General features: G+C 43.1%; 1 long non-coding RNA gene across 1 annotated transcript in view; it reads right to left on the reverse strand.

Moving 5' to 3' along the window:
- Positions 1-24,494, reverse strand: part of LOC136794520 (uncharacterized) — a 169,148-nt gene that overhangs the window by 138,284 nt on the left and 6,370 nt on the right. The window contains exon 2 of the long non-coding RNA XR_010841454.1: positions 8,851-8,985. This is a non-coding gene — a long non-coding RNA (uncharacterized lncRNA). The remainder of the gene's footprint in view (positions 1-8,850; positions 8,986-24,494) is intronic.

The following is a 24,494-nucleotide window of genomic DNA, read 5'->3' on the forward strand; positions in this document are numbered from 1 at the left end:
AGTGGATAGAGGTGGGAAAGCCACAATCCATATTTTCTTGTTAGCTTCAGTATTTCCCTCTGTGAAATGGGGGTAAGAATAATGACTCACAAGAGCCATTATGAGAATTGTATCTGATAACATACTGACGCACAGGGCAGACACTCCTTTTCTTCTGGAAGATAACTGACCTATATCAACACCCTAGAAATCAATCTCTCAACTCTCTGTGGGAGCAATTCCACCTCCTCTGTGAAGCTTTTCCTGGCACCTGTCCCATCAGCAGGAAACTAATCAATAGGTTTCCCCCTGGGATTCCCACAGTGCAATGCACACACCTCCCCTCCCAGCGCTGACTCACTACATTGCATTAAATTTATCCACGTGCTCTTGTGCTCATCTGCCTGCCCCTTTGAACTGGTCCCCAAGGGTGCCTTATTCCTTGGCATGCCCATGCTGCTAGGTACGTGAACACACGAGTCCAGCCACACAGAGGACAGCGTTTTTTCTTTGCGTAGGATTTCTCGTCCATGCCCCCCATCTGCCCCACTCAGCTTGCCCCGCCCCTGCCTGCCCCAGCCTGTCTGTGCTGAGCCCACTCATCTTCCACCCTTGGAGCCTCAGCCTACCCCACTCGCTCACACTAAATTTCTCCAAGACACAGTTTCTTCCATCGTAAGGAGCAATTGATAATAGCCCTGGATAGAACCTCTTGGAGTTATAATTTTCAGTTCACAAATGGCATCCACCATACAGTAGGTGTCACCCCAGCCCTTGCACTCTGTGCATTTCTCCTCGATCCTTTTCCTCTCCTAATGCCCCCAGTCCCCACTCCCGTGCCCCGGACATTATGCCTTCCCTGCCAGGATGGGCTGGATCCTCCCAGAAAAATTCCTGGTCAGGCCTCTGCCACCATCCCCTCCACTTCCCCTGCAAACGGGGCAGAGTCTCTTGAGAAGGGGTGCCGAGGTTTACAGTGACTTCTGTGCAGGGAGTGGCGTGTCAAAGCTGGCTCCAGGGCAGCCTGAGCCTCCTGGACTCCGGGAGGCAGAGGAGCTGAAATTGCCTGGCATCACATCCCCTGACCTTCTCAGCAGGCCACCCACTCAGCCAGGAAGCGCCCCCCTCCAGCCTCTCCCCCTCCGTCTCGGCTGCTTCTTGCCACTGCCATGGCCTCTCCTGCCCAAGAGAGCCATTCACAGCTCCACCCTAGGCCCGGACGGCCTCAGCTCTCTCTCAGCCTCTGGCCTCATCCCTTCGTCTCCCTCTTTCTCTCCCCCTTTCCTCCCCCTGTCCGTCCTTCTTATGCAAAATCCAAGTCTTGCTCCTAATGCAGAAATGGAATTATCTACAAGGATTTGAAAGGACAAATGTACAGGGAGCCAAATGGCACCAGGCTTTCCTCTCCTTCCTTGACTGATAAATTCCTTGCCTGATCCAGCAGTCTTTAAATTAGGTGAATTAACTGTAAGGGAGAGTTCTGCGGGAGGGGGAGGAGCTGCTTGGGGGAGACTCTAAGTTCTGCCAGAACAAGCTGATGGCTCCGAGGGGGCTGCCCTCTACCCCTAGGAGGCCAGAGTGCCTCCTTCAGTTCCAGCACCACATGGATCTCTTATTATGCCCTGCACTTTACAGCTTGCAGTCTCCTTTTCATCCTCATTATCTCATTTGCTCTTAACAGGACACTACAGAGTATCTGTCACAATCGCTATTTTATCAAAAATAAAGGAAGCTTAGAAAGTAGTTGACCTAAAGTCACACAGCAGAGCTTGATCCTGGGCAGTCAGGGTGTTCCCATCATTCCCTGCCCTGTCCAGGCTCCCAGCTGCCCCATCACACAGGCCACAAAGTCCCCAGGGAGCTGGGAAGGCAGAGAGCCCAGAGCAGAGAGGCAATCCTTGGATGGGCATAACTGAAAGTTTGGGCAGGTGACTCCGTGAGACTTGAGAAAACAAGACATCTTTTCTGTAGAATTCGAAGGCAGCAAGGCCCTAAACTCCACAGAGAGAGTATCTTTGGTTTTCCAGGTTCCAATATTAGGGTAGGGCCATAGCCAGAGAAGGATGGTACAGGAGATAAAGCTGCAGTAGGTGATGTTGCTATGGAGGAGGGTGTTTCCATGAGCTCCACCTAGGTCTTTTCTGATGAGACTTCGGCAGAGAAAATGGTCCCTTGGAAGCAGATGGCTGACACAGAATAGATAACAATTCAGTACCTATGTGGAAACTGAGCCTCAGAGCTGGGAAGTGACTTGTCCAGGGTCAAATGATAAAACTATTAAAGACCTTGGAACAGGACCCAGGTCTCCCAACATCCAGTCCTGAATCCTTCCCACAGCATCTTACGTTGGGTCAAACTGCTGAGCTCTGTGGGAAGTGACTTAGCCGGGACCTAGGAGAGACTCTGGAAGATTGAGAAAACTTCTAAATGTGGATATTATTTGTTAAGTTCTTTTAAGTACTCTTTAATTACATAAAATAAAATATCTTCCAAAATTGCAAGGACTCTTTGTACTTAAACTTATTTGTTAATTATTAAGCGTCTATTGCATGCAGGGTGCTATATAGCAGGTATTATGGGAGACAGGGGAAAAGAAAAAGACATTGGCCAGTCCTCATGAAATATACTCTATCGATGCACATTTATTCACTCCATAAACATTCACTGAGATCCCACTAGGGATGTTAAGATGGTCAACATACATAAGATCCCTGTCCTCTAGGAGCTTATATTCTGATGGATAATCATAGCTTATTAAGCATTTACTACATGCTGGAAACTCTTCTAAGTGCTTTACCTACAGTATCTTGTATAATTTGCACAAGCGGGCTGTGAATGCTCATTTTACAGATAATGAAATTTGAGATCAGAAAAGTGAAGAAACGTGCCCAAGTTCAGTTACTTCTGAGTTTAAACTACTTAGGATTTGAACCCTGGCAGTTTAACCTCAAAGACTGTACTTTTACCTGCGTTATTACTGCATTTTATTAGTGTGAAAAAGTTCCAAAGAACGAATACCCTCCCAAATGCGGCCGTGCAAACCACTTGCCTCCTAAGCTGACAATGTGCCTCGTCATTAGCCTCCAGGGCCCTAATGAACATCATCACACCATCACTGTAATTTATAGGCCTACCATGTTCAAATTTGGATTTGGTCCTCTGTGGTCCCGCTACACTTTATCTCGGTACTGATTTATTGTTTTAATTGAGACTTCACTTGAGGCCAACTCACTGCCCCAAGCACGAGGGGTTCCAAGCCCCCCAAGTCCAAGGCCAAGGTTGGCCCAAGCCAGCTCTCTCTCCCTGGCTCTTCTGACTATAGTCAGAGAGTAACAGAAAGCTGCAAGCCGTCCCACAAGGCTGGGGGACCGTACCTCCAGAAAGACAAATGGCTTCGTATTCCGTGGAGACGGCCCTGACGCTCAGTGGCCTTTGGGTTAGTGAGTGAACACAGCGCCCAGATAGGTCAGTGCTGTCAGGAGGGAGGGCGGGACGGCGTGTGCGTGGGGCGCCCAGGTGGGGAGAGGTGAACCCTGTCACCGCAGGGGAGCGAGCCTGTGACAGCAGTTTAGCAGATCTAACGAGCAGCCCAGCTCTCCCGCGTCAACCCTGACATCTCTGTTTCCCCAGGCAGCAGCACCTGTCCCTCTGCCAGGCCGGGCCCTGCCCCCGCCCGTCCCCCTCCCTGGTAGCCAGTGCCAAAGAAGTGTCTGTGTGACAGTGAGATGGAAAGCTAAGGAGAGCAAAATTGGGGGTTGAGCCAGCCCCCCACCTCAGAAGGGCACTTCTGCACAGTTGGACATGGCAGAGGCCAGACATGGGGAGTGGAGACCCCCCCGATAAGCCAACATTACCAAGGACCTACTGTGTGCAGGCCCTGGCCAGTCTGTTTTGGGGATCTGAAAGTGAACAAGACTCAATCCAGTCCTATAAGAGCTCCAGGCTGGTCAAAAGGCAGACCCTGATAGCTACAAACAATCTACCAAGGGAGTATAGAGAGAGCCATCACTCCTAGCTCAGAGGCATTGGGAGGTCTTCATGGAGGAAGCAACTCTGAGATAACCGTTGAACAATGGGTAGGGTTTTGACAGGAGAGAGAACCACTGGAGCCAAAGAAGAGAAGCAGGAAAGCAAGGGGTTGTCTGGAGATTCCAGGAAATCAACTTGGCTAAACCATAGGACGCAGGAAGTATAACTAGAAAGGTAAGTTGGGACCTGGTGATGGCAAGTCTTGGATGCCAGGGGAAGTAATTGTTCTTTTTTAGAAGATAATGAGAATCGATTAAGTTATTTGATTTGGGTAATGACATGGTCAAAACTGAGGGATTGACCGGGAGACTGCAAGAGAGAGGATTATTGGATAAAGAGTTCCTGGACTTTACTACTCCCTAGGCAGCGAGCAGAAAACAGAAAGAGGAGTATATCACCTAGGATTAGGTATGGCCGAATATAACAGAAACCCAAGATAAAGTGTTTGTCCCTAAAAGAAGTCTAGAGGAGGCCAGTGCAGGGTTGACATGGCAGCTCCAGATACACCGTGGACCCAGGTTCCTCCTGTTCCTGTTCTAACATCCTAGCATATGGCTTCCATTCCCAAGGTCACTTCATGGACCAAAATAGCTGCTGAAGATTCTGCCGTTGTTTCTACATTTTAGGCAACCAGAGGAGGGAAACGGGAAAAGGCAAAAATCTCCCTCTGAGCCAGCTCCCTTTAAAGAACCCTCAGACTTTCTCTTACATGATTTCCTCTTACATCTCACTGACCAGAATGCAAAGGAGGGTGGGAAATGGAGTCTTTTAGTTGAACCCGCTGTGCCCTGAATACATTCAGGATGTATCGCTAGGGAGAAAGGGGAGATGGCTATTGGAGACCACGCAGTAGCCTCTGGCACAGGGAATCTGGCACAGCAATACCTCTGAGACTGTCAGAGCAGGGGCCTGGGAAGCTAATGAGCCCAGGGGCAAAACAGAGGAATCCAAAGAAAGAGGAGGTTTGGGAGTGAAGACAGAGCCTGGTTCTGATGCTAGAGGAAAGACATCTGCTGTGGGGTCCGTGCTCTACCAGCAGCCAGGGACTCCCACTGGCCTCCCACCTTCCTTGGGGTCAAGTCTTGGAGAAAACCCTCAGCTTACAGAGGGTGAGTGGAGATGAGGGGATGGAAACGAAGGCTTGGGAGGACCAGAATCCCTTGTCCAGAGATGACAGGGGAGAAGCATAGACTCTGCCTCATCAAATGGGGGTGGGCACCTGGCACAGGCTGATACCACGTGGCTGCAAGAGGAAACCAGGTAAAAAGGCCTCAGGACAGAGTCACGGATGGAGGCAAATACAGTGCACAGGCTGGGAGGCTATAACTCCAGGAAGCCTTCCCTGGAGGAAACGGCCACACGGGGTGCTCCCCTGCCTGGCAATGAGGCCATCAAGTGAGCTGAACAAATTCTCCTGTCTCAGGACACCAGGCCTGCCTGCCAGGGCTTGGCTTCTGGACTCAGCCACACCCCACATGACATCTCTCTGGGAGAGCTGGAGACACGGGGAAGGGGAGATCTGGATAGCTGTTTGTTTTCAATCTCCTCTCCCCTCCCTTATTCCAGCAAAGCATGTGGGGCCCACAGGTTGAATGCCTTCTAGCAAGCGTGTGTCCTTTGTGTACAAATGTGTGCAATGAGCATTGCCCTTTCTTCTGTTCCCATTAGGATCGGCTACTTCTTTTTCCAGATGAGCTCTCACCTTGAAATATTTCTGTTCGCCCCACCAGTTTGTCTCACAACATAAATCTCTGGGTTTCCCAAAATGTCTAACATACGGATGAGAAACAGATTTCATTTCACCATCCAGTGCCAATAAATTCTTAGTCGCTACCTGAAATGCTGTGTTAAGAAGGACTCTGAGGACCCTTCTTGACTCCATGGGAAAAAGTGCTATAATCTAGTTTGATGTCTGCCACGGGAAAGCGAGGAGGGATAGTGGAGCGAACTCCAGCTAACTGCCATCCTGGTGTAGCACTTAATAAGTGTTTATAGTAAATTAATGCATGAGTTACAGTGGGTCAGTCAAAGGGACAGTCGTCCCTTCTTCTCTCTAACTGCCTCCCCCAACCTGGGTCTGGAATGACCACCTATTGTGTCATCCCAAACCATAGTCAGGTGTCTAGGCAGAAGGACTTTTTTGGACTATTAATTGCAGGGTTCTTGACAGGCAGCTCACCCTTGTCTCTCTGAGAGATTTTCTTCCTGCAACGAGGGCTCTGATACCATGGCCCAGAATTCCATGTCAGTCTAGGGGAGTCCTGAGGCCAGAAATGGATGTTACAGGAAAGGGTAGCCAGGCCTCTATTCCCTGAGACTCTAAGTGGAGTAAGGCAACTGTCAGGAGCCCAAATCTTGAGGGTTTACGAAGAAACCCCAACTAGGGTGATCCAGTTCCCGTGCCTAGATCCACCTGGCAGGGCTACTAGAAGAGGTCACCATTTTTTCCTCCAATCCCCTCCTAGCAGCTACCCAGACAGGCCTCTCAGCTGTCAGGGTGCTGTTCCCCAGCTTTATGGAGCTTCTCTGCACCCCCACCCCGGTCACCCCACACTCCGCTACCCCTGTCCAGGCAGAGCGCAGCCTCTCGCTCCACCAGGCAGGCTGGCGTGCTCTGCCTTAACTCTCCTGAGCCCTCCGACGTTAGCCAGCTAACGAGAACAGATCTGACAGAGCAGGATTACCCACTCGGAGGGAGTCGACTGATTGTGTTTACTCCCAAACCTGGCCCTATTTAGTGGTCTGTGTGCATCATTAATCTTCTTCCACAATCCGTTCCCCATCTGCTCCCACTTTTTAATGAACTGCCACTTGTCGCACTCAATAAAATCAGCACTTTGCGAGAATTTCAGCAACGATGGATGGATGGGAGGGAGGGCAAGAGGCAGCCAGAGCAGGCGATGGGGAAGAATGAGGGAAAAACCAGGGGGAGCTGGGCAAGGAAGCGGCGATAGAGATATCCTCGCGGGTTCAGGAACAGTGTCCGATCTGCATGGGCAAATGAATCACAGCACGCCTGGTGCTCTGGGAAGCCTTGCCCCCAGGGCAAGGCACTAATAACCACATCAGACCAAGGCACTGGCAATCCTTACACTACACCATGTCAGGCTGGGTTTGATCGAAGCCAGTCTGGTTTACACAATTATTTTCCTGGTCGTGAAGGCCGCGGGAAGCATGGGGATGCAGTTTTCCAAATGTGGCTGCCAGCTCTGGGGATTCATCTGATACCAGGCTATTACCTCCTGATTACTTGACTTGGCAGTCAACCTGCTCCGAGCCGCGAATCAACAGCAGGAAGGGTGCATGGGGAAGCTGAGGCTGCAGGTTGCACTTTTTCAATCACGTGTCAGAGGTGTGATGAGGGCTCCATCCAGGGCTCCTAGGATGGGGAGGGGCGGCAGGGAAGGGTGAAGATGGGGGTCCCTGCTCTACTTGGGAATCTCAGGGCTGGAGAGGTCAACCACGGGGGTCACCTAGTTTGAGGCTCAATAGGAAAACCAGGGCTAAAGAGGCGAAGGGACTTACCCAAGGTCACTGCCTCAGTCCCCTGCAGTTACTCTAACAAACTACCAAAAACAGGTGCCTGAGAAACAACAGACATTTATTTCTCACAGTTCTGGAGGCTGGGAATTCCAAGAACAAAGTTTCAGCAGATTTGGTGTCTGGTGAGGGCCTATTCCTGGTTCATAGATGGCCATTTTTTCTTTGTGTCCTTGCATGGCTGAAGGAGCAAGGGAGCTCTCTGGGGTCTCTTTTATAAGGGCACTAATCCCATTCATGAGGGCTCCACCTTCCTGACCTAGTCACCACCCCCCCACCAAAGGCCACACCTTCTAATACCATCACATGGGGCATTAGTATTTAACATGTTGAGCATTTAGAATTGGGGAGCTACCCAAATATTAAGTCTATGTCAGTCTCACAGTGACTGTCAGCATGTGGACCATTTGGGTAGGGCTGTAGCCCAGGGCTGACCTTCTCTCTCATGGGGAGTAAGGGCTGGGAGTCAGGCTCTACCTTCTTGGGGACCCCCTCCCTCCAGATCAGAAACCCTGATACCCTCTTCCCAAAGGCTCTAGTTTCTGGACAGATGCAGAGCAGGGCAGGGAGGGATTGGGATCGAGAAGCAGTCTTGGCCTCATAAGCCTCATGTGCCCACTGAGTCGACGGCTGCCGCTCTCTCCGTCTGGGCCAAGGAGCTCCTGCCTTAGGGTTTGGTCAGTCAGTGGGTCTGTGCACAAGTGTGAACGCCTGTCATACTGCGAGGTGCTGACAAACAGGCCATATGTATGGCCTGCCTGCAGCTCGAGGGGCCATGGGCCTACAGTTCAGGGGGTTTCCCACCAGGACTCTGGCCAGCCCCTCCCTGACAAATAGGATTCTGCTCCTGGGGCCCGCGAACAATGCAAGGCTCTGCACCCCCCACCAATAGGCTGTCAGCTCCATCAGGCAGGGTCTGGAAGTGTCCCATTCATACATTATCCCTGGCATCCAAAACAGTGCCTACTAGGTGCCCAATAAATATTTATTGAATAAGCAGATGACTGGATGAATGAAATGAGGGTCCAGAACCACCTCACTTTGCATGTCATCTGTCTTTGGGGCCTTAGAGGCTCCTTCCTCCTCTCTCATCTCCTTGGTCCCTCTGAGGCTGCCCACATGACCCTCTCAATACTGAGTGCTGAGCTGGGGTGGGCCGGAGCCTAGCAGGTCCAGCCCTGAAGGTGCATCCTTCTCCTGAGCCCAGCCCGCCCCAGGACCGTTTTCTCCCATGCCTCACCCAGGCCCCCCTCACTCAAGCCTGAGTCAGCAGGAGTATGAAAGGAAGATGATCCTACTCACAGCATTTGTTCCGGTCCTGAGTCACCCCAGCCTGGCCAACTCTGCACAGCCCTGTTCCTGCTCCAGCTGCCTCCCTGCTTCAACTTGGGCACTCTGGGCTCAGAAAGTGTGTCCACCCTCAGATTTTGCCCACACCTGTGAAAGGAAGTACCACTTGAGGCAAAGAGTCCCTTGAAAATCACAACTGCAAGGGGATAGAAAGGAAAGTCAGACTTCCAACTTCCCATTTGTGGAAATGTAGTGAACGATCAGGGACCAATGGCTTCCTCCTCCAACCCCAACCCTGGGGACATTAGAGAAGCAAGAGGGAGAAGCACAGGCAAGAAAGTAACAGTGAACATGAGACGGACGGAGAGAGCTCCACGTTGCCTTGGGAAGGAGACCTCTGCCCACCCTGTCATCACCAGGGGGCAGAAAACAGCAGAGCAAGCCCGGGGTGGGCTGTCAGTAGAGTTTCATCCAGGTGGAGCTGGAGAGCCCCCCCGCCACACACACACCATAAAGACTAGGATTAAAACTTAAGGCAGTTCCCTGGAGATCTGGGTCCCCTAATAGAGAAGGGGATGGTCGTGGTCCATGGGCAGTGATTGGACACTGGCCGTATTTCCAGGGTTCTGCATATTGATGTGCACTTATTCATCCTCCCACCTCAAATACCCTAAACTCACCTGGAGAGGCACCAGGTGGGGCCTGAAATTCATCTGCTTCCCCCTCAGTATGTGTAACAGCCAAGACGGCTGACACCTCTAGAGGATATCAGTTCACAGAGGAAAATAATAAAATATCTGAGGAATGCAACCCTTATTTTTTAAAGACAAGAAACTATAGCAGACAAAAATGGAATTAAAAGACTAAACAAAAGAATAATTTAAAATAACTTTATAAAAATGATTTTCTAAGAGATAGGGGAAGGTACCAGTGAATGAAGTAGGAACACTGAGTTTTAAAGAAGAGGCAATTGTAAATTCCAGTAGGAGAAACATCATAGTTGAAATAAAGAAGTCAGTATATGAGTTGAATAGCAGAATAGATTCAGCTAAAGAACTAGAAGATTAGATTGATGCTAAACAGCACCATAAAGGGATAAAGAGTTGTAAGCTATAAAAGAAAAGTAAAGAGATATGATGCACAGAAGTAGAAATGTCAATATATGTTTAATAGGAGTGCTCAAAAGAGAGAAAAATGAACAGAGGGGAGAAATATTTCAAGGAATAATGATTGAGAACTTCTCAGAATTATAGAAAGTTGAAAGGCTTATATAGTGCCTCATATAGGATGGATTTGGGGGAAAAAATACTCTAGACATTTTATAGAGTAACTTAAGATCAAAAGTAAAGAGTAAAATTTTTAAACTATCCAAGAAGAAAAGAGCAGATAAACTACATATGAAAAATGATCAAATCAACATCAGCCTTCTCAACAGTGATCCTAAATTTTTAAAAAAAATCAATACAATAATATTTTCAGTGTTGCAGGAAAAATAATCTTTAAACCTAGAATTTCACATCCAACTAACCCTTATTTAAAACCAAGATAAAAATAAAGGATAGTAACAGGCAGGTGAGACCTCAGAATATTCTCTTTGGAAAACTCTTGGAGGAGGTACTCTGGCAAAAAGGAAAAGAAATTAAGGAGTATGTTGGGAAATATATGGGTAAAAAAGAAAAAGGAAAGAACTGAAACAACAGAATCTAGAAGTAAGATTTTAAGCAAACCTAACATGGTGGGACAAGGTAAGAATCATCATGAAAGTGAGAGATACAGGTTGAGGACCATATTCAGGGGAAAAGAAAAACATGGATATACTTCAGAACTTAAGAAAAAAATGTAATCAGAAGTCTTAAAAGGGCAACCATCAGAAAAATTAAAAATAGAATGAATTACTTTTGACCAGTCAGCTTTTGCAAGGTTATGCTACAGTAACAAGCAACTCCATCTCAGTGGCTTGCAACAACATAGATTTATTTCTCATTCAGGTGTTGGCTGCAGGCCAGCTACTGCAGGTGTGTTTGATATATCTTCCCAATTCAGAAACTGGCTGAAGGAACAGGTCTTATCTCAGCCTCATGGGAGAGAAAAAAGTACAGTAGGGGAACCATATGATGATACTTAAAGCTTCCGCTCAGAAATCGCGGTCAGACCTTTTTGACTCATATTCCATTTGTCAAGCAAATCTCAAGCTATGCCTGGTGTTAATGGGATAGGAAAGTATAATCAACTCACAGGGAAATGCTGCAAGTCACATCACAAAAGGCAGGGATGTATAACCCTACTGTGGGGAGGATGGTAACATCTTTGAAACCAGGAAAAGAAAATCCACTCTAAACGGGAGAGGGGATAGAAACTTACATAAGACATGACGTAAGATAGCAGAAAGGAGTACTAAAATAAATAAAAATTATAACAAAGATAGGGAATCATATATGTGTCGAATTTTCCTTAAAAAGCAAAACCCAATAATATATTATGTATAAGAGATGTATTTAAAAACAAAATTTAGCTATCCAGTCTGGATAAGATGGTGTAGATTCATTTCCTTGCTCCTCCCCCACAAAGTGCAACTATAAACCCTGGAAATAATGCCAGAAGCAACCAAAGGAGAACTCTGAAATGTGGTAAGAAAGCACACTGGTTTGTGACCCTAGAACCAGAGGCACAACCAACAGCAAGGCATCTTGTGTCCCCATCCAATAGAAGAAGGCAACCAGACCCACCATTTCCTAACCCACAACCTAGCAAGAGAAGGCAGCCCAGTAGGCTAGTTCATTCTCCCAAATTAAACAGAAGTTCATCTGACAACATCAGGTAAGCCCAACACCACTGGAGAGGGTGATTGATGGGGAGCCAAACCAAAAAACAGCCATCAAAAGTACTCTCCTGCCCTACTGGGCCTGAGATACCCTCCCCCACTGAGAGACCCCCTGGGCCCAGCCTGTGTTTCCCCTGCTACCCCTCAGGAAGCACAAGCCTAGACCAGTGAAATCCTCAGTAGCATCAGATAAGCCAAGCAGACCAAAATAACACCAGAAAGGCTCTGAAAACCTTACTATCGTTAGAATAACCACCTACAAATGTAGGCCAGGACCTGTGTGCTGAAAGGCTAAGAGTTTACATAGGCCCCTGAGACTCATAACATAATATATAAAATGTCCAGGAACCAATTTAAAAATCACCTGTCATACCAAGAATCAAGAAAAATCACAATTTGAATTTTAAAAGGCAATCAACTACGCCAACACTGAGATGAATCAGACGTTGGATTTATCTGACAAAATAATTTTTTTAAAGAAGCTATCATAAAAATGCTTCAACAATCAATTACAAATTCTCTTGAAACAAAGAAAAAAATAGACAATCTTAAAGATTAAGTTATTTTTCGAAAGAACCAATGGTCGTCCACATAGAATTTTAAAATACAATAACGGAAATGTTTTTTAAAGGAAACCTCACTGGCTGAGCTCAGTAGTTAGAGTGAAGATGATAGAGGATAAAATCAGTGAACTTGAGGACAGATAAATAGATTTCATGAAGTCAGAACAATGGAGAGAAAATAGAAAAAAGAATGAGCACAGCCTCCAGGATGAGGGAGATAATAACAAAGGATCCAACGTTCGCATCATCAGAGTCCCAGAATAAAAGAGGAAGAGAGTGAGGCTGAAAGATTATCTAAAGAAATAGTGGCTGAAAACGCTTCAAATGTGGCCAAAGAAACAAACCTACAGACTCAAGAAGTTGAGCAAACAGAATAAACTCAAAGAAATCCATGCCAAGGAACATCATAATTAAACTTCTGAAAACCAAAGACAAATCAAATTTTTGAAAGCAGCCAGAGAGAAACGACGCATGACCGATAGGGGAACACCAATTCAAATCCACCAAATGACAGTGCATTTTCATCTGAAACCATGGAGGTCAGAAGGATGTGGCACAACATTTTTCAATTTCTCAAAGAAATGAACTATAATTACAAATTCTACGTCCAGTGAAAGTATCCTTCAGAAATGAAGGGATAATAAAGATATTCTCAGACAAAGGAAAACAAAAAGAATGTTTTGCTACCAGACCCCAGACCTATACTTAGAGACTGACAAAAGAAATTTTTTCAAACAGAAAGGAAATGATTTTTTTTTAAAAGAAGTAGAATCTTGGAGCATTAGGAAGGAAGAAAGAACAATGGAAAGAACAGAAATATTGGTGCATATAAAAGACTATCTTATTCCTCATATTTGATGACTGAAACAAAAATTACAACACCAGCTGATACTCAATCTCCTGAAATTTGGAGAATTCATCCAACAATTTAAAGAGTAATTAACACCACTTTTACACAGCTCTACCAAAAACAGAAAAGGAGGAAAATTTTCCCAAATTTATGAGGCCAGTGTTACCCTGATAACAAAACTAGACAAAGAAAGTACAAAAAAGGAAAACTACAGACCAGTACCTCTCACAACTTAGATGGAAAAATCCTCAATAAAATGGCAAACTGAATCCAACAACATATAAAAAGAATTATACATATGACTGAGTGGGACTTACTCCAGGTATGCAAGGTTAGTTCAGTATTCAAAAATCAATCACTGCAGCCCACCATATCAACAGGCTGAAGAAAAATCATTTGATCATATCAATTTATGCCAAAAAAAGCATTTGATGAGATTCAACACCCATTCATTATTTTTGAAAAAACTCTCAGCAAATTAGGAATAGAGGGCAATTATCTCAACTTGATAATGAGCATTTACAAAGAACTTTCAGCTAGCATCATACTTAATGGAAAATGACTGAACACTATCTCCCTAAGAGAAGGAATGAGACAAAGATGTCTACAATCATCACTCTTATTCAATGTAATGCTGTATGTTCTAGCCACTGCAATTAGGTAAGAGAAATAAAGAAACAAAGGGCATACAGATATAAAAGAAAGAAATAAAATTTTTGTCTCTGTTAACAGAAGACATGATTTGCTATGTAGAAAATCCCAAGGAATCTACAGAAGATTCCTAGAACTAATAATGAGTCCAGACAAGGTTTCAGGGTAAAAGATAAAACACACAAAAGTCAAGCACATTTCTATATACTATCAATGAGCATACAGAAACAAATTTAAAAGCACAAAACCATTTACAATGACTCCAAAGAAAATGAAAAATTTAGGTATAAGTTTAACAAAGTATGTGCAGGATCTGTATCCTGAAAAACACAAAATACTGACGAAGTAAATCAAAGAAGATCTAAGTAACTGGAGAGACATACCAGGTTCATGGATTGGAAGATTTAACATAGTAAAGATGTCAATCCTCCTGAAATTGATCTATAGGTTTAATGCAATTCCTATCAATGAGGTTTTTTGTAAACACAGGACCAGTAAGATAAGAGAGAGAAAGAGAGAGACTGATTTATTATAAGGAATTGGCTCAGGTGATTATGGAGGCTGATAAGTCCCAAGATCCACAGTTGGCAAGCTGGAGACTCAGGAGAGCCAAGTGTACAATTCTTGTCTGAATCCAAGTCTGAAGACAGAGGAAAAGCTGTCTTCAAGCTGATGTCTCAGCTTGAAGACAGGCAGGCAGAGAGAGAGCAAGTTCTCTCTTACTCAGTCTTTTTGTTCTATTCAAGCCTTCAATGGTTTGGATGTAGGGGAGGGCAATCTGCCTCACTCATTCTATGGATTCAAATGCTAATCTCATCTGAAACATCCACAGAGCCTCACAGACACACCCAGAATAGCTGTTAACCAAATATCTAGGCAAGTTAGCAGATAAAATTAACCATCACACAAAAGAAACTTAAAAAGAAAAAAAAAAGACAAAATTAAAAATAAATTTTAAAAAATTAACCATCATAGTAGATAAGCTTATTCTAAAATTTATAGTTGGCCCTCCATATCCACAGATGTGGAACCCACAGATAATGGAGGGCTGACTGTATTATGCCATTTGATATAAGAGACTTGAGCATGTGAGGATTTTGGTATCTGTTGGTGCAGGGTGGGGGGCAGGCGGTGGCCTGGAACCATCGCCCTGTGGATAATGCGGGATAACTGTATTCGAAAAGGCACAGGCTCTTGAATTGCTAAAACAATTTTGACAAAGAAGAATAAAGTGAGAGAAATCACTCTCCCGGATATTAAAATTTACTTTATAGCCATAGTAATCAGGACAATGTGGTACTGGCAAAGAGATAAACACATAGATCAATGGAACAGAAGAGAGAACCCAGAAGTAGACCTACACAAATATGCTTATCTGATTTTTTAAAATTTATTTATTTATTTATTTATTTATTTATTTGGTGGCACCAGGTCTTAGTTGCAGTAGGCGGGCTCCTTAGTTGTGGCCACGGGCTCCTTAGTTGAGGCATGCAAACTCTTAGTTGTGGCATGCATGTGGGATCTAGTTCCCTGACCAGGGATCAAACCCAGGCCCCCTGCATTGGGAGCACAGAGCCTTCACCACTGCACCACCAGGGAAGTCCCAGCTTAACTGATTTTTGACAAAAATACAAAAGCAGTTCAATGGAGGAAGAATAGTGTTCTCAACAAATGATGCTGGAACAACTGGATATCCATAAGCAAAAAATGAATACCTAAACCTGACTGACACTTTATACAAAATTTACTCAAAATGGATCACGAATTTAAGTGTGTAGTGTAAAACTATAAAACTTTTAGGAAAAAATAAAAGTATGAGAAAAATCTTTTGGTTCTAGAGCTGGGTAAAGCATTCTTAGATTTGATATCAAAAGCAAGATCTGTAAATGGAAAACTTGATAAATTAAACTTCATAAACATTAAAAACTTTTGCTCCATAAAGTCTATATGACAAGTTACACAATGGAAAGAATATTTGCAAACCACATCTCCAATAAAGGACTAGTATCTAGAAAACATAAAGAACTCTCAAAACTGTAATAAAAAAAATACACACACACACAATTAGAAACAACTAACGCTGGAGCAATTGGAAGCCCATAAGCAAATATATAATTAGAAAATGAGCAAATGACATGAACAAACATTTCACCAAAGAAGACAGATGGTAAATAGGCAGAGGTAAAGATGTTTAACATCATTAGCCATTACAGAAATGCAAATTAAAACCACAGTAAGATGTCACTATACACCTCTCATAATGACTAAAATAAAAAACAGGAACAACACCAAATGCTGGTGAGGATGTGGAAAAACTGGGTCACTCATACATTGCTGGTGAGAATATCAAATGGTGTCGCCGCTCTGGAAAACAGTTTCTTATAAAACTAAACATGCGATTATGCGATTACCATACAACCCAGAAATTCCACTCCTGGGTATTTATCTCAGAGAAAAAAAAATTTATGTTCACCAAAAAGAAAACCCAAACTGTACACAAATGTTCATAGCAGCTTAGTTTGTAATAGCCAAACAATGGACATTTCAGATGTCCTTCAGTAGATGAATGGTTAAACAAACTGCAGTGCAGACATACCATGGAACACTACTCAGCAGTTAAAAAGAATAAACTATTGACACACACAACTTGGAAAAATCTCCAGAGAATTATGCCGAGTGAAAAAAGTCAAACTCAAAAAAAAAAAAAAAGTCAAACTCAAAACGTTACATATTACATGATTCCATTTAAATAACACTTTTTTCACAACAGATTAGTGGTTGCCAGGGATTAGGGATAGTAGGGGAGAGAGGATGGAGGTGGATATGGTTACAGAAGGGCAATAAGGATCCTTATGATAATGGAACTGTTCAGTATCTTGACTGTGGTGCTAGATACACAAACCTATACGTGTGATAAAACTGTAAAGAACTAAATGTGTATACACAAAGATCTAACCATCACACACACAAATGAGTATAAGTAAAAGTGAGAACATCTGAATAAGGAATAAGACTGGTGGATTGTATCAATGTAAATATCTTGGTTGTGAAATTATACTACAGTTTTACATAATGTTACCATTACAGGAAACTGGTTAAAGTGTACACGGAATGGATCTCTCCATATTTCTTATAATGCATGTGAATCTATAATTATCTCAAAAACTGAAATTAAAAAAACAAAATCTACAGAAGAGTTGAAAAATAAAGATATGGTATGGCAGAGATGGATGATTGTCAATCATACTCATTCTTCCCTTCTTCTATATAATACAACACAATTTTCAACTGGACACAGGGCTTCCAGGAGTAAAGACTACATTTCCCAACTTCCCTTGCAACTAGGAGTGGCCTAAGACTAAATTCTAACCTTGGGATGTAAGCAGGAATGATATATTCAACTTCCAGGAAGTATTCTTAAAGAAAGGGGACATGCCCTTCTCCATCCCCTTCTTCTTTCCTTCTTACTAAATCATGAGCACAAGGGACATAACCTAGGGATTGTGGAAGGACCCCGGGGCCCTAAGGACTTTATGTGGCTGCCATAACAGCTCTTCTCTGCCTATGTTTAATTAAGAAGAAATAAACTTCTATCATGTTTAAGCAACACCACCCTAGGCTTCTTCTGGCTTTTATGAAATAAACTTCTGCCTTATTTGGGACACTGGTATTTTAGGTTTTCTCTGACTACAGTTGAATCTGGGCCTAACTAATACAAATAAAAAATATTCCATGGAAAAATAAATCACAGTTTTATTTTCAGACCAGGTGGAATTCCAGGCCAACTGTAAGAGATAAAGAAGGAAGTTAATTCCTTTTTTAGCCATTATAGGGGTTTAAAAACCCCTTACTAAAGTAAGGGGAGACCCATCTTTGTCAGAGAATTCCTTGTTAGTCTTTCCATGGGGGATGCGAGCCCCTAAATCATACCAATATGCCAAAATATGGTCATTAAGCTGTGTTCTAAGGAAAAAAAAAAGACGGAAGTTAAAAACTGTAAAAGAACAATAGATCAGGACAATATAAGAATCATGAATATATGTGTGTTTAATAATACAGTCTCAAAGACTGTAAAGCAACAGCTGACAAGTACTATGGGGGAAAAGAGACACATCAAAAACTGCAGTTAAGGAATTTAACATACTCCTCTCAGAAGCCAACAGATCAAGAAGACAAAAATGAGCAGAGAGATTTGAATAATAGAATTGATAACCTTGAACTGAGATATAATGAAGAATTTTACACCCAAGACATGAGTGTATATTATTTTTTAGCTCACATAGAACATTCAAAAAAATTCACCATGAACTAAGGCTACAAAGGATGATGATTCAACCATTTCCAAAGACCATGATAAAAATAGGAATCGAGGGCTTCCCTGGTGGCGCAGTGGTTGGGAGTCCGCCTGCCGATGCAGGGGTCACGGGTTCGTGCCCCGGTCCGGGAGGATCCCACATGCCGCGGAGCGGCTGGGCCCGTGAGCCATGGCCGCTGAGCCTGCGCGCCCGGAGCCTGTGCTCCGCAATGGGAGAGGCCACGACAGTGAGAGGCCTGCGTACCACAAAAAAAAAAAAAAAAAAAAAAAAAATAGGAATCGATACAAAAAGACAATTTTTTATTGATCTCAAAGGTATAGAAACTGAAAACCCAAGCTACTTAATAATACTTGTATTAAATAGGAAATCATAGGGGAAATTACAAGATACTTAGAACTGAATGACAATAAAAACCCTACATGTCAAAATTTGTAAGATTAAAGTGAGACCTAAGGAAAATTAATGGCTTTAACTATATTTACCAGAAAACAACAAAGATGGAAAAATGAGCTAAGTATTTAACTCAGGAATTTAGCAAAAAAGATTACAGAATAAACTCAAAGAAGAAAATAATAAAAGAAAAAAGGGGTAAAAATCAATTAAAATGCCTTCAGTTAAAATATCATCTTATTGCAACTCCTAATGAATTAACTGATCTAGCCATTGATCACCAATTGCTACTAAAACCAAAAAAAAGAGTCAACCAGACACTGTCACTATGTTCCTCTTGAAGGAAGAACATAACCTACTTATGAGGTAGTCATGTAAAAAATGCGTATATATGTAGATATCAGTATAGATAGACAGGTAAATATGATATAGATAGATTTAGATATAGATGTAGGTATAGATATATAGATCAAATTTGATCAACCCTCTAGATCCAACTGCAAATTTGCAGGAAATTTCATGAAAGTTCAATCAACTCTAAATTCAATGAAAGTTCAATCAAAATTCTAGTAGATTTTCTTAGACAGTTGACAAATTGATTCCAAAATTAATATATAGAAAAATGAAGGCTCAAAGTCCACAAATAGCTAAATCAATTTTTTAAAAGAGCAAAGCATGGTGATTTGCTATATCAGATATTAGGACATAATACAGAGCTATATAATTTTATAAAAGTTTGGTTCTAACTCAAGAACAGACATATAAATCCAATGGAGCAGAAGAGAAAATACCTATATGTATAGGAACTTGATATATGATAAAGGTAACACCACAAATAAGTGGGAAAAGGATGATTTATTTAGTTGATGGTTTGCCAGTAAAACCTCTACCTCATACCATACACAAAGGTGAATTCCAGGAAGATTGAAGACCTTAAATTGAAAGGTAAAATAATAGATCTAACAGAATAAAAACAAATGAAACTCTTTTTGTGATCTTTGTCAGGGATGAACCTCATAATCAAAACCCAAATAGCAAAAACCATAAGGCAAAAATGGATGAACTTGACTATAACAAACTTAAAGATTTATATTAATTGAAAGGATGCTGTGTTTATTTCCTAGGGCTGCCATAACAAAGTACCACAAACTGAGCAGCTCAAAACAAAAATGTATTGTCTTCATCATTCTAGACTCAATAAGTCTGAAGGCAAGGTGTCAGCCAGCCCTTGTTCCCTCTGAAACCCATAAGGGAGAATACTTCCTTGGCTCTTCTAGCTTCCAACAGTTTTTGCCAGCAATCCTTGGCATTCCTTGGTTCATAGGTGTATCACCCCAATCTCTGACTTTATCACCATATGGCTATCTTCTCCCTGTGTGTCTCTGTCTTTGCATGGTATTTTCCTCTTCTTATAAGGACAGCAGGCATACTGGATTAGTGTCCACCCTAGAGACGTCATTTTAACTTGCTTACAATCACAAAGACCCTATTTCCAAATAAGGTCACATTCACAGATACTAGGGGTAATGATTTCAACATGTCTTCTTGGGGAATACTATTCAACCCACTACAGTCTGCCCTATGCCCCCAACCCAAATTTACATCCTACCCACATGCAAAATACATTCACCCCATCTGAACATTCACAAAAGTCTTAACTCATTCCAGCAACAATTCTAAGTCTCAAATCCTATCTAAACATTATTAACTCACAAAGTCCCAAATCTCATCATCTAAATAAGGTATAGACGAGATCCTGGGTATGATCCATTTGGGGACAAAATTCCTCTCCATCTGTGGACCTGGTAAAACTAGAAAACAAGTCATCTGCTTCCAAAATACAATGATGGGACAGACATAGAATGGACATTCCCATTCCAAAAGGGAGGAATTTAAAGGAATAAAAAGGTCAACATTTTCAAGCAAGTCTGAATCCCAGAAGGACCAATTCCTATGGATTTCAAGGCCTGAGAACAATCCTCTGTAGCTCGATGCTTTGTCCTCTGGGCCTGTAGTGAGAGCTGCTGCCTCTCTGGCCTCTGTCTCTGTTATCTGTGGATCTGCCCTCGGAGTCATTCATCTTTTTCTTCAAGGGTAGTACATGTTTGTAGTTGAGTAGCTCTATCACCTACTTTCCTGCCTATAAAATCCCAGAAGTCTGACAGCTTTCCTTTTCTTAACCAGCCTCTGTCCAAGCTGGTAGTGTTTTAACTGGCATAACATTCTCAAAAACCTTGTGGGTTTCCTGTGTATGTCAAAGACATCTATGCCATTAGACAGATGTTCCCCACACATACTTTCCACATAACTCTGCCTCTGTTTCTGGCTTCTGCTGAGATTTGATTTGACCCATTGGTCACATACCTAAATCTCTTCAGCAAAATATTGTCCAGCCACACCTTTGGTGCTCTCTCCAGAGTATGCTTTCTCAACAGTGAATTTTCTAATTTTGGCAATCAGCATAAGAAACTCCCAAACCATCAAGCTCTGGTTCCTTTATTTTTAACCATTTCTTCTTCAGTTGATCTCTTTCCTCTTGGAATTTGCTATAAGCAGTAAAGAGAAGCCAGGCCACGCCTTCTACACTTTGCTTGCACATCTCAGCTAAATATCCAAGGTGAGTTCTGATTTTTACCCAACAACAGAACATAAAGCAGCCAAATTTTTTATTTTATTTTTAAATAAGAATTGCCTTTTTTCCAGTTTCCAATAACATGTTCCTCATTTCCTCCTGAGGCCTCACCAGAAGAACCTCTAATGTTCCTATTTCTAGCAGCATTCTGTTCACGGTGATTATTGTATTGTCTAAGATGATAGAAGCTTTCTCAACTGTGCTCCTCATCTCTACCTGAGCCCTCACTAGAATAGCCTTCAATATTCATATTTTGCCAATAATCTCTTCAATTTAATATAGAATTTTTTTTATAATGAGCCTCAAAATTCTTCCAGCCTCTTGCTATTACCTAATTCTAAAGCCACCTCCACATTTTTAGGCTTTTGTTACAGCAATACCTCACTACCCAGTACCAAAATCTGCACTAGTTCCCTAGGGTTGTCATAACATAGTTCCATAAACCAGGTGACTTAAAGCAACAGATGTTTATCCTCTCATAGTTCTGGAGACCAGAAGTCTGAAGTCAAAGTGTCAGCAGGACCATGCTCTCTCTGAAGGTTCTAGAAAAGAATCCTTCCTTGCCTCTTTCAGCTTCTGAGGGCCCCAGGCATTCCTTGGCTTATGGCAGCATAACTCCAATCTCTATCTCTGTCTTCACGTGGCCTTCTTTACATGTCTTTCTGTGTCCTCTCCTCTTCTTATAAGGACACCAGTCATTAGATTTCGTCTTGAGATCCTTAACTAGTTACATCTGCAAAGACCTTATTTCCAAATAAGGTCACATTCTGAGGTTCCTGGTGAACATGACTTCCTGGAAGACACAATTCAACCTACTACAGATGCTATGGACAAAATTAATAAACAAGTGACAACTGATAGAAAATATTTTAAGAGTCTAAAACCATTAAAGATTACTATCTCCAACATGCAAAAGAACTGTGAATCAACAAAATGGAAAGTCCTATAGAGAAAGAGGCAAAGGATATGAATAGGCAATCCACTGAGGCAGAAACTCAAATGTATAAAACTTTTATAAAGAACGATTCAGTCTCACTAATAATAGGAGAAATCCAAATTAAAACAAGGAAACTCTACTTTATGTCCATAATTTTGGGTAGAAAAATTAAGTTTGCTAATACCAAGTATTGGCAAGAATGAGGAGGAATGGGACCCTACATAATTTATGTTGACTTTCCATCTTGCTCAGAGTAAAGTCCACAGAGCCCTGCATTTCCTGGTCCAACTACTTCTCCAGCCTCATCTCCAACCACCCTCTTCCCCCCTCTCTCTGCTGCAGCCCACCAGCCTCCATTCTGTTTCAAGTGTGCCAAGCACACTTTGACGCCAGGGTCTTGGCACTTGTTTCATGTGCCTGGGATACATTTACCCCATTCATGGCATGGTTCCTGATTTCCTTGAGGTTTCTGCTCAAATGTCACTTTTGGGGGTAGGCTTCCTTGACCACTCTGGTAACAGAGGACAGAGGCTCCCTCTTTGCTTGGTGTATTTCTCTCCATCACAGCTACAGCTCTCTGACACACTTTATATTTTGCTTGTTTGTCTGTTTATTGTCTACCTCCCTCTATAGAACGTTCACTCTGCTTTGCTCACTGCTGCATCCCCTGAGCCTAGAACAGTGCCTGGCATATTATAGGTGCTCGGTAAATGTGTTGAAAGAACAAGGAACTACTAATATTTATTGAGCGATTGCTGGATATTGAATGCCTTCATTTAATCCTTACAACAACCATATTAGTCATTATTACTTCCATTTTACTGACTTGGAGACTGAGGCTTAGAGGGTTTAAGCAATCTATGGGAGGTCACACAGACAGCAGATGATGGAGCTGGGACTTGAGCCCAGCCTGGTTGATTCCAAAACCCAGGCTCTTAAACACTTCACTATACTTCTGTCAATCACCCACAGGGTTCAGAATTCTCACATGGTGGACATGAATGTTCATGGCTCAGTTCTCCTGCCGTAGGGAACATAGCTGTCACTCCTCTAGATCCAAAACCACATGAGTGCCGAGGGCCTGCCTCCCCCGGGCTGCTCTCAGGCAATGACCAAGTACAACTGGTGCTGATGCTGCCCTCTTCTAATGGCCGCTTTGGCTGGGGACTCTCCATCAGCCTGGCCAATGCCTTTCTAGAGCTGTGCTAGGTCTCAGATTCTTCCTATCCAATCTTCCTTCCTTCCCCCTCTCTTTTCACAGAGTCACACTACCTACTCCTGCTCCCTCCCCTTTGTCCTTCACAGGGGTTTCGCCATGGAATCTCTTGCACCCCAGATCCCACCTTGGCTTCTGCTCTTTGGAGGTCCTGATCTAACAATAAGCATAGTACCTGCTATAGCTGGACATACACACCCCCCATGACCCAGCAATTCCCTTCCTATATATATACTCAAAAGAAATGCATACATACTGTCACCAAAAGACAAGCACAGTAATGTTCACAGCAGCTCTGTTCATAATAGCTCAAAACTGGAAACTATCCAAATGCCTATCAACAGTCAAATGGGTAAATAAATCATGGTATATTCACACAATAGGACATTATACAGCAAGGAGAATGGATAATTTACAATTACTCACCACATGGATGGATCTCACAAACAGAATATTGAGTAAAGGAAGCCAATGCAAAAGAGTACAGACTGTGAGATTCCATTTATATAAAGTACAAAACCAAGCAAAATTAATGCATGGTGTTAGAAGTCAGGACAGTGCTTATCTCTGGGGGCTGGAGGTGAAGACTAGAAAGAGGAGTAACAGGGATTTCTGGGGTGCTGGGGATGTTTTGTTTCTTGATCTGGATAGTAGTTATGTGGCTTGATTCATTTTTTGGAAATTCTGCACTTACAATATGTGCATTTTTCCCTAGGTACATTATACTGCAATTTTAAAATAGTAACAAAAAATAGAAGATCAGGCCAATGTTGAACAACACTCACTAGAACGAAAAAATCACAAGCCACCTGATAAGCTCTAACCCTGTCCCCTGTTCCCGTCAGGGTTCCACCATCCTCACGGTCACTTCAAGACTCGAAAATGTCCCTTTCTTTAACCCTTGATGGCCAGTCTGCCACCAAGTCCTGCTGGTCGTTTCTTCACAATATCTGCTGGCTTTGACCTGCTTTTTTTGTGTTCCTGCTGTCACTGCTCCATCAGATGCCTAGGCTCAGCAGAAGCTGGCTTCTAACTAGTCTCCCAGACCGGTCAGGGACTAGTGAGGCCAGCAAGGCACCCAGGGGGCTAAAATTTAAGGAGGCATCATTCTCAGGGTGCTGCAAGCATGGAGTTGACAGCAGAAAGTGATGTTTCTTTAAATTCTGCACCCAGGTACCTAGCTTGCCTCACACTAGTCCCTGCTCTGTCATGCTGGATTAATCTTGTTTTCATCATGTCCCTCCCCTGCCGAAAGATTTACCATTGTCCCATCTGCCTAC

Source organism: Kogia breviceps, chromosome 7, assembly GCF_026419965.1.
Source record: "Kogia breviceps isolate mKogBre1 chromosome 7, mKogBre1 haplotype 1, whole genome shotgun sequence".
Lineage (NCBI taxonomy): Eukaryota > Metazoa > Chordata > Mammalia > Artiodactyla > Physeteridae > Kogia > Kogia breviceps.